This window comes from Tupaia chinensis, unplaced genomic scaffold (assembly GCF_000334495.1).
Source record: "Tupaia chinensis unplaced genomic scaffold, TupChi_1.0 Scaffold000002_1, whole genome shotgun sequence".
Lineage (NCBI taxonomy): Eukaryota > Metazoa > Chordata > Mammalia > Scandentia > Tupaiidae > Tupaia > Tupaia belangeri.
The window spans coordinates 4030156-4041536 of NW_006159428.1; the positions used below are offsets into that span (position 1 = coordinate 4030156).

The following is an 11381-nucleotide window of genomic DNA, read 5'->3' on the forward strand; positions in this document are numbered from 1 at the left end:
TCTGGCATTCTGTCCTGTGAGTTCGTGGGTTCTAGTCTCTCAGCTCTGTCTTTTTAACCTAGGGAATTTGGTTCTTCTTGGGTGCCCCCTTTCTCCTTCACAGCCTGGAAACGCCATCATGATATTAGCTGTCCTTCATTGCCTAGTGTCCAATTTTTGAAAACCTTTTTTAAAAATATATTTTGTCTGTTTTATGGTTGTTTCAGGCAGCAGTTTCATCCCTGCTACTCAGTAAGTGGAAATCTTTGGAGTGACACCCTAATGGAAAATTTTATTTTATTTTAGTTTGGTTTGCAAGGGTAAAAGTTGCATAAGCGGGCTTGTATTTTAAGGGGAAGATAGTGGAGAAGAGAAATTGATTAAAGATAGTAAGAATGGGGGAAAAAGGGGGCTAATGATGGATCAGAGTACCACAGAAGGTGAAAAAAGACAAGCTAGCTTTATTGCAGGATGCCAGTAGACCAGTAGAGCTTGGTTTTGGGAAGTTAAGAGACCTTAATGGTCTCTGTTTTCTCAGTGAAGCATAAGTTAGGTTATCTGCCTACAAAAAGAAAGCATGCATGCGTTATCAGTATTAACAGAAATGGGACACGTGGGGACTAGCCATTCTGGAAAATAGAAAAAATGTCTGATTAACAGTAAGGAATATATTTTAAAGCAGTGTTAAGGGCCCTGAAGAGGTTGACTGATTGGCATTTAAACCCATTAAGAGATGTGATGTTGGGGCCAGCAGATGTCCTGGTGCTTAATGCACTGGACTCCCACATAGCCAACCATGGTTTGAGTCCTGGACCCAGCGGCTTGGAAATCACTTCAGGTGTGTGTATGTGCATGCCCAAAAACCCAGGAGGAGAATGGAGGGGAAGAGGTTGCAGTGTGGCATTCCACCCGAGGGATGACTTCTCACTTTTCCTCTCACTGTCTCTCTGCCTCTCTGCAGTGAGTGCAAGCACCCTATTGCAAAAACCTTAAAAAAAAAAAAAAAAAGAAAGGTGCAACTGTCATCCAGCACAGTAGTTGACATACAGTAGTTTTCAGTTAGAAACAGATGAATCTTGATAAGATTTCCTGCTTACATGACAACAAGAACTTGGAATGAGCCATTAATGGGTTCTCTAGATTTTGATAAGTTAAAGGAAATTTAGGAACAAGGAGTTTAGGGAAGATACTCTTAGAGAAATCTTGGGTCATCAGAAAAGTCATGATGCATATTTGCATAGTAAAACATAGGAAAAAGGGACCAGCAGATGGTATAATGGTTACATCACTGGACTCTCATGTAGTTGACTGCAGTTCTAGTCACAGACCCAGTGGCTTGAAACTCAACACCAGGTGCATGCGTGTGTGTGCCCAAAATCCTAAGAGGAGACTGGAGGAGAAAAGATTGTGGAGTGACCATCCTCCCTGGGGGTGATTTCTCATTTTCTTTCTTTCTGTCTCTCTCTCTAGTGGGTACATGCACCCTATAGCAAAAACCTCTCTAAAACAAACAAACAAACAAACAAAAGGCAAAATGAGGGCATACTTTTGTCTTTCTATAGTAAGTGGAGGGGAGGGATTTACAAGATACAATACCACTATGTTGCTATAATATTGAGGGTGCCATTGACATGGAATTCAATGTAGAGGAATCTATATATTTCTCATATCTTTCAGTTGTGCCTTGTCAATATGAAACATACTTGAGACCAAAATACTTGAATATATGTGCACACATGTACATAAATACAAACTTTTTTAAAGGTTAGGTTACCTGGAGGTATTAGCAGATTTCTTCCAATATTCCAGAGCCATATGGAGCACAGCAAATTTGGGTACTTCAGATAAAAAGTAAACTTCTGATTTCTCAATATTAGCTATAGGATACTTGGTAGCATATGATTTATACTGTAACCACAACAAAAAAAACATCGAGTAGGTCAGATTGTGCAGTGCTCTTATTGTCTCATTCTGGACTCCAGACTTCAGTATCCCCCACATTTTTCAAAAAAGGTATTGATTGAGGTTAAGAGTGATAAAGTCCCTTGGTGAACGTTACGGAAGTAGTTACTCTAAGGTGAACTCATGTTCCTACCGAGAGTCTGGCACCTTTGTTACCCTGTCACTCCTGTGATGGTTAACTTTTCATAAATTCAGTTGGTCCATATTATCCAGATAGTTGGTCGAAATTATTCCAGATGCTTTTGTAAAGGTATTAAAGATGGGATTACTATTTTATATCAGTAGACTTTGAGTAAAGCAGGTTACCTTTCACTATGTGGGTGGGCTCCATCTAGTTCATTGAAGGCCTTAATTGAAAAACACTGACCTCTTAGGAAGAAGGGGAAATTCTGCCAGACTAGAACTGCAACTCTTCTCTGGGTCTCTAGCCTATCAGCCTACTCTGTAGGCTTTAGACTTGCCTGCCTCTAGAATCCTACGAACCAAGTTAATTTCTTAAGATCTCTCTCTTTCTCTGTGTCTTCTGTCAGGTTTAGTTTTGCTGCTTTTCTTTTCTTGTTTGTTTGTTTGTTTCTTTATTTTTAAGGCTATTGCCAATAAGGCCTGTGAAATCACTGGAGAAAGAGAGAAGAAAAGTGAGAAATCACCTCCCCTAGGGGGATGGCCATGCCATAATCCTTTCTCCTCTATTCTCCTCCAGGGATTTTTGGCATGCATACATACACCCCCAGCATGAGTTTCAAGCCACAGGCCCAGACCAAAATACTTGAATATATGTGCACACATGTACATAAATACAAACTTTTTTAAAGGTTAGGTTACCTGGAGGTATTAGCAGATTTCTTCCAATATTCCAGAGCCATATGGAGCACAGCAAATTTGGGTACTTCAGATAAAAAGTAAACTTCTGATTTCTCAATATTAGCTATAGGATACTTGGTAGCATATGATTTATACTGTAACCACAACAAAAAAAACATCGAGTAGGTCAGATTGTGCAGTGCTCTTATTGTCTCATTCTGGACTCCAGACTTCAGTATCCCCCACATTTTTCAAAAAAGGTATTGATTGAGGTTAAGAGTGATAAAGTCCCTTGGTGAACGTTACGGAAGTAGTTACTCTAAGGTGAACTCATGTTCCTACCGAGAGTCTGGCACCTTTGTTACCCTGTCACTCCTGTGATGGTTAACTTTTCATAAATTCAGTTGGTCCATATTATCCAGATAGTTGGTCGAAATTATTCCAGATGCTTTTGTAAAGGTATTAAAGATGGGATTACTATTTTATATCAGTAGACTTTGAGTAAAGCAGGTTACCTTTCACTATGTGGGTGGGCTCCATCTAGTTCATTGAAGGCCTTAATTGAAAAACACTGACCTCTTAGGAAGAAGGGGAAATTCTGCCAGACTAGAACTGCAACTCTTCTCTGGGTCTCTAGCCTATCAGCCTACTCTGTAGGCTTTAGACTTGCCTGCCTCTAGAATCCTACGAACCAAGTTAATTTCTTAAGATCTCTCTCTTTCTCTGTGTCTTCTGTCAGGTTTAGTTTTGCTGCTTTTCTTTTCTTGTTTGTTTGTTTGTTTCTTTATTTTTAAGGCTATTGCCAATAAGGCCTGTGAAATCACTGGAGAAAGAGAGAAGAAAAGTGAGAAATCACCTCCCCTAGGGGGATGGCCATGCCATAATCCTTTCTCCTCTATTCTCCTCCAGGGATTTTTGGCATGCATACATACACACCCAGCATGAGTTTCAAGCCACAGGCCCAGTAGCACTTTAACCACTATCCCACCTACTATCCCTGCTTTATGTATTGTTACGGTCTGTCATTTGATGCATAAATGTTGAAATTGTTCTATCTTTTTACTGTATTGACTATTTTACTATAGGTGCTCATTTGTCTCTTATAAACTTTTTATTGAAAGCCTATTATGTCTGTTATGGGATGGCCCCTTTGCTCTTGTTTTTAGTTACTATTTGCATGAAATATTCTTTTTCATATCTTTACTTTGAATATATTTGTGTCTTCAGATCTAAAGTGAGCCTAAGGCTCTTTTTTTAGTATATATTTATTATTTGCATTTAATCACTATACATCGTTACAGGGTACAACATGGTTTTTCCCACCATGAATACAGTGCTTATAAGTCAAGATGAAGACATTACCATATATATTGTCAACAGTAAATAACTTTTCATTTTTGTGTCAATTAAACATACTGTTTTTTTTTCCTGTTCCACTCCTTCACCCTATGTTGAAAAATCCATTCTTCCAATATCTGTCTTAAGTGGGAGAATTTAATCCATTTACATTTAAATTAAACTTAATTTAGTACATTTACATTTAAATATGTTACTTACTTTCCACATATTTGTGAACTCCTTAAATAGCCTTCTCTTTTAAAAAAAAATATTTAACTTTTATTTCTTTATTTCTTCATTTTACTTTAACCAGAGAGGGACAGAGCAAGAGAGAAAGTCAGGAAACAAGCCGCCAGGTCCAGGACTTGAACCAAGGTCAGCCAGGTGGGAGTCTAGCAGCCTTAATCACCATGCTGCCTGCTAGCCTATAGATATACTTCTCTCATTGGAGAAATGCTTTGTATTATTTCAGTCATTCTAAATCTATTGAATCTGACTTTCTGATCCTTTATTATCTAGGTGTGTCCCGGATAATGTTACATGAGCACTTGGAAAGAATATATATTCTGCTGTTGTGGAATAGAATGTTCCATAGATGTCTGTGGGGTCTTCTTGATTTATTGTGTTGTTCAGATTTCCTATTTCTTTGTTGATCTTCTTCCTATTTTTAAAAAAGCTTTTTTGGTTTTTTTTCATTTACTTTTTCCATGAGCAAGAGAGACACAGAGACAGACAGGCTGAACTCCCAACAAGGTCCCTGTGCCGTGATCCTTCCCTAGTCTCAGCCAGCCCTGGATCATGGACGAGTATGTGCCCCGTGTTTTCAAAGAGATCTCTAGATATGAACCCAGAACTTCCTATGTGGGACAGCCTCTCAAAGTATGATGTTTCACTGCTGCACCCGCACCCAGCTCCTGCTTGTCTTTCTAGTTCTACCCACTAGCAAAAGTGGGATATTGAAACTCCAGCTGTTACTGGTGTATTTCACTTTGTTGTGTTTGCCACTCAGCAGCTGTTGAGGCAAGACACCTCACTGTCAAAAATATTATAACTCACTGAAGGCACAGATGATTGTTTGCATATTTTAGCACTGTTATTTTTTAATTAAGGCATGTACATTGTTTTGTAGATGTAATGTGATTGCATATTTAATAGACAACTATCACTCTTATATGCACTGATCCAAAATTGTTGTGTAACTTGCTTTATTGTAGTGTTCCCTTTTATTGCAGTGGTCTGGAACTGAACCTTCAATATTTCTGAGGTATGTTTGCATGAATTCTCTAATCATTCCTTCAATTCTGACAGTTTTTACTTCATGTATTTTGGAGCTCTGCCATTAGGTTCATATAAATTTGTAATTGTTCTATTTTATCAATGAATTAGCCCTTTTACTTTTATAAAACACCCTTTTGAAATCTGGAGAACATGTTGTAAAAAAAATCTATTTTATCTAATCTTAGTATGGCTGCTTTAGCATTATTAGTGACCGCAAGGTATATCTTTTTCTATCCTTTTGTTTCAACCTGTTTGTGCCTTTGAATCTTAAGCATGCATTTTCAAACAGCATGTAGTTAGACCAGGTTTGTTTATGTTATTCTGCAAATCCCTGCTCTTTAATTGGAGATTTTAATTTACTTATTAAATTAAATAACGTAATTATCAGTGAGGTAAGATTTATGCCTGCCATTTTGCTATTTATTTTCTAAGTATCTTATATTTTAAAAGTTTCTCTGTTCTTCAATTACTGTCCTTTTTGTGAAATACATATGTTCTAGTGTGCTATTTATTTGAATTCTCTTGTCACTTCTTTGACTATACAGGTGAGTCTTTAAAAAGTTCATGGAAATGTATATTATAGACCTAGCCTTTGTGGTGTAGTGGTAAGGCAAGTGCTCTACATGGCTAGAAGCCATATGGCCAGCCATGGGTTTGGGGCCCAGAGTTGGTCTGAAACCATATTGAGTGCATGCATGGGCATCTAGGAGCCTGAGGAACTGGAGAGCAGGGGGATGGCAGTTGTGCATGATGGAACTCTGTGGCTGCTTCTCTCTCTCTTTCATGTGCACTTAACTTCTATAAAAAATGTATGTATGTATAAAAGGAGCCAGCAGGTGGCATCGTGGTTAAGGTGCTGGACTCCCCCATAACCAACTGTGGTTTGAGTCCCGGACCTGGCAGCTTGAAAATCATACCAGGCACATGTGTATGCATGCCCAAAATCTTGAGAGGAGAATGGAGGAGAAGAGATTGTGCCGTGGTCATCCCCTCTGGGAGGTAACTTCTCACTTTCCTTCTTAAAGAATTCAAAATTCAGTCTTTTCTGAAGTTTTCTATTTCCTTTTGCACAAGAATCAGGATGGAGCTGGGGAACCAGAGTGCAACTAGCTCCTGGGAGATATATACATCCAGGGATGTAACCACTACACCATCTGCTGGTCACTATGCACCTATCTTTTAAAACAAATAGAAAATAGAGTTATGAATGAAAAATACATTTATACTTTTTAAAAAATATATATTTACCTATGTAGTTACCTTACCAATGCTTTTTTCTTCATCTGGATTGAGGATTTAAGTTACTGTCTCGTTTCCTTTCTTTTTAGACTGAAGGATTCTCTTTAGCATATCTTTTATATCCTTCAGGGTAAGTTTGCTAGCAACACATTCTCAAAATTTTATTTTAATCTGAGATAATCTTAGTATCATTTTTGTGTCTGAAGGACAGTTTTGCTGGATATAGAATATTTTCTTTCACCGGGTGCATATGTGTGTTTGCTCCAAAATTATGAGAAGATAATGGAAGAGAAGGTATTGTAGCATGACCAACCAACCCTCCTGGTGTGTTATTTCTGACTTTCTGTCTCTGTCTCTCTAGCAAGTGCATGTATCCTGTAAAAAAACTCTTAAAAAAACAATATTTTTTTCAGTACTTTTGAAAATGTCATCCCTCTGTCTTGTGGTCTCCATGGTTTCTGATGAAAATCATTTATTGATCTTATTGATGATCCTTTTTATGTAATCACTCTCTTCTTCTGCTGTTTCCAAGGCTTCCTCTATGTCTTTTGACAGTTTGAGTTTGCTGTCTGGATTTGTTCTACATAGTTCTTTGAACTTCTGGGATGTATAGATTTATGACTTTAAATAAATTTGGGAAATAAATTACATTATTCAAATATTCTTCCTGCTTCTTTCTCTCTCTCTCATGTCTTGGACCTCCCTAATGCATATGATGTTTTTGGGTATGCTACAGGTACCTAAGTTTCTTTTCATAATCTTCTATTAATTTTGTTCCTCAGACTGGATATTCCCAATTCTCTTATATTCACATGTGTTGATTCTTCATTCCACTTATTTAAATATTTGAAACATCTCTAGTGAATTTTGTATTTTCACTATTATGTTTTTAAATCCACATTTTTTTGAGTTTCTTCTTATAAGTCTCTACTGACTTTCCTGAATGAATTCTGTAAAGTCTGTATTTGAATTTTTAAACTTATTTTTAATTTGCTGGAGGGCACATGCTCTTGTGAGGGAGAGAGAAAGGAGGAGGGAGTGAGAAAGCATCCCCATAGGGCATCGTCATGGCACAACATCATTCTTCCATCTGCCCCTCCTTTTGGGATTTTGGGTATACACGCATGGACCTGGCAAGTTTCTCAAGCAGCTGGGTCCAGGTCTTAAACCACATAGTTGACCATGTAGGATTCAGCTGCCTTAATCACCATGCAACAGATTGGCTTGTATGTCGCTATTGTTTGTCATAGGTGGCCACCTAACTTTTTACTTGTTTAGCTTAGTAGTCAACGAATGCTTGGATAGAGATTTCCTTAAACGATTTTAAAAACAAATTTTCCAGCTTTTTTTCCTGAGGATATCTCTGTGCATGTTGGGGCACAGCTTCAAAACTCAGTCAGACAGTTTACAGTTCTGTCTTAGCCTTGTTTCTGTTTGCACAAAGCCCGAAGGTGATCCAGAGGCGAGAGCTTAGGGCTTTCCAGGTCTTTCCTAAACATGTGTCCAGCCCTGGGAATGGAGACAGCCCTGCATCTGCCTGTGGCTTTCTGGATTCTATAAGAACATTTTATAACTTTTCTTAGCTTCTATGGAAGTCACATTCCTCAGCTTTTCCCTTTATAGTTTTCAGTTAGCCTATTGTTCTCCCAACTGTGGAGAGCTTATTTACTACCATAGACAGCTGCTAAGTTAAACAGTTGCCTGTAATTGTGTTTTGACAGATACCTTTGGGGAGAAGACTTTATATACTGTCTGGGCTCTGAATAAGGTTAAGTAAAGGTATTTTAGTTCCTCAGAGAAGTAAGAAACAAGTCAAATAATGAATATTCCCTCGGAATAATGCTTTAAAAGAGGTCCATCCCATTCTGTGCCCTCCAGTGTCTTTCACTATGATAGTGGCTGTCAGCTTCCAAGGCTCATGTAAAGCTGGAGAGGGAGAAAGGAATAGGGACAGGGCAAGTTCAAATACCTCAGGGCGCACTGTTCCTACTGAGATTCAACTGTTTTTTCTTGGAAAAAGAAAAAAAAAAACTATCCAGGTTGCTATAAGCTTTTGGTTCATTTGTATCTTTCTGAAAATACTGATTCTTACACTTTTTTGTGAGTTTTCACATTGCTTTTATGAAGGAGAGAAGTTTTGGAGGTCGTAACTCTGCCATTTTTGCTGACATTATCCTTCCCCAATTGAATCTTGATGCATATTTTATGTATTAGGTCCAATCGAAGGGAAATACATTAAGTGCCAAATCTCCTGTTGATGTGTAGAAAGGAGACTGTTAAGAGATCTCACAGGGACCAGCAGTTAGCGTAATGGCTATGTCACTGGACTCCCATGTAGTTGACCGCGGTTCCAGTCCTGGACCCGGTGGCTTAAACTCACACCAGGCACATGTGCATGTGTGCCCCAGATCCCAAGAAGAGAATGGAGGAGAAGGGATTGTGGCATTGTCATCCCCCCGGGGGGTGATTTCTCACTTTCTGTCTGTCTCTGTCTGGCGAGCACACACACCCTATAGCAAAAACCTCTCCAAAAGAAAAAAAAAAAAAAGATCTCCATATGTTGAAGAATTCCATGTTCAGTCTTTTCTGAAGTTTTCCATTTCCTTTTGCACAAGAGTCAGGATGGAGCTGGGGAATCAGTGTGCAGCCAGCTCCTGGGATTCAGCAAGATTATCCCCCGCTGTTTATCTACCACACTCTCCTGTGTAAACCACACTCCTGGGCATTTGGACTCTGTCTCTTCATATTCCTTAGTAGCTTTTCTGTGGTTAGACTTTCCATGGCAGAGGCTGACTCATGTCCTTGAAAGAGTCTGACCTGAGGACAGCTGTGTCTGAAAGGCTTTCTTTCCACATCCAAGAGAGACTGTTACTTAAAGGGAGAGGAGGACTTAACTCTTTGTATCTATGATGATGACAAGTTGATATTCTCTAATCCTTTCCTGAAATGATTTCTAGGTGAAAAAATGAACGGGATGCATTTCTCTCTTTTAGTTTTTCAGCAGTCTAGTTCTTTCACACACAAGCGTCAGTCTTCCACTGTGACCAAGAAAGAATAGTCTTTTTAGTATATACTCAATCAATAAATTCTGTGATGAACCGGTGAATGTGCTTCTTTCATAGCACCTGCTATGGACTGGGAAAGTGATTAAGTTTTATTTCTGCCATTATTCCAGAGAGTCACAACTCTCTTGTTGCTTTCATATCTTGGCTATGAACTGTGGACTGTGGAATCAGCTTTAACTGCATCTCATCCCTTAATTCATAAAAAGAGCAAAGTGGTCCAAAAGCCACACAGAATATTCAATATTGTCCCTTCCTTTTTCTTTCATTTTCTCTCTCACACAGAATGAAATGGAAACACCACCTAAAAAAAACTGAGGAGGTTAAGAGAAAATACATATTTTTTTAAGCTCATGAATTCCCTCACATGAGAAGGCATATTAGGGAATGACCACTTTTTTTTTTCTCATTTTCACTGATTTTGCAAACCATGCAAAGATATGATTAGATATTAATTTGAGATTTTGAGCTATTAGGGGATTCTTTTCTCTTGAAAGATTCCACTTTTACCTCAAGTATGGGCAAAGTATCATATTAAAACATACTTCATCAATTTACTTCAGAGTTTCGAATTTTCTGATTTAGTCTCGGTGGTAGAGCGATTGCCAGTGTTTGCTTATTTACTATCTGTCAAATTGTTTCCTTCTCGTACATAAGCATAGAAATCCTACATGTGGCTTGATACTCTCTGTTACGTGAGGGAGGGTGGGAACACTGACAGCTGCCCAGAACTGCTGCAGCGGTGGACGGCTGGATGCAGGTGCACGGACTGCCTCAATTGGACAGGCTTTAAGGCTTGCATTATCTCTAGTGATATCCAATATCCTACCCAATGAGGTCCTTAAAAACAACAGAAGCAACACAGTTATTCACCAGGGCATACAGTTCCATATTGTTCACTCAGATCTACATGGATAAAACATCTGTAATGTATTATTTTTGTGATCTTTATGATCACAGTGTCACAGCAGCTTGGGAATTAAATCATGCACCTGACACTATGGTACTTTGTTAGCTGCAGGCTTTTCTTTTTGCCTGTACTCTGTATTCTAAGTAAAGATTAGAACTCTTAAGTTTTCTTAACAGTTTCTTACCAAAAGAGTACAAAGGATACATAGTAACTGCTGGACAAATTACTTTTCTGATTATATTTTGAAGACATAGAATGTTAATGTGTATCTGATTTTGAAGTTACCTCCTCATCGTCTAACAATCTGGGACTAGTCTCAGTCTGAAACTAACTACACAGGCCAGAGACAAGTCATTTGACTTTTCTGAATCTCTTTTTTCTTGGAGATCCTTGCCCTGGCAGTTATTACTCTGTGGTTTTAAGAACGAAATAAGAATTCATGAGAAAGTAGCTTAAAAATGACTATTAGAGGGACTAGCAAATGGCATAACGGTTATATTGCTGGACTCCCAAGCAGTCGACCATGGTTAGAGTTCCAGACGAGCTGGTTTAAAACTTGTTCCAGGTGCGTGTGCTTGCGTGCCCAAAATCTCGAGAGGAGAGTGGAAGAGAAGAGATTGCAACATGGCCATCCCCCCTGGGGAGTGATTTCCTGCTTTCCGTCTCTCTGGCCAGTGGAGCGCGCGCCATGTAACAAAATCTCCAAGCAGGCAAGAGCCAAAATATACCTTTCTTTCTTGCTATGTCCTAACCTATAGAAAGAAGAATTATTAGTCAAATGAAAGCTAAAAGGATCCTCTTTTTAGGGAAAG

General features: G+C 38.7%; 1 long non-coding RNA gene across 2 annotated transcripts in view; it reads left to right on the top strand.

Moving 5' to 3' along the window:
* LOC114008100 (uncharacterized) overlaps nt 1-11381 on the top strand; it is a 62961-nt gene that overhangs the window by 9575 nt on the left and 42005 nt on the right. For both annotated transcript variants that reach the window (XR_003549676.1, XR_003549668.1), the window contains exon 5: nt 5313-5344. This is a non-coding gene — a long non-coding RNA (uncharacterized LOC114008100). The remainder of the gene's footprint in view (nt 1-5312; nt 5345-11381) is intronic.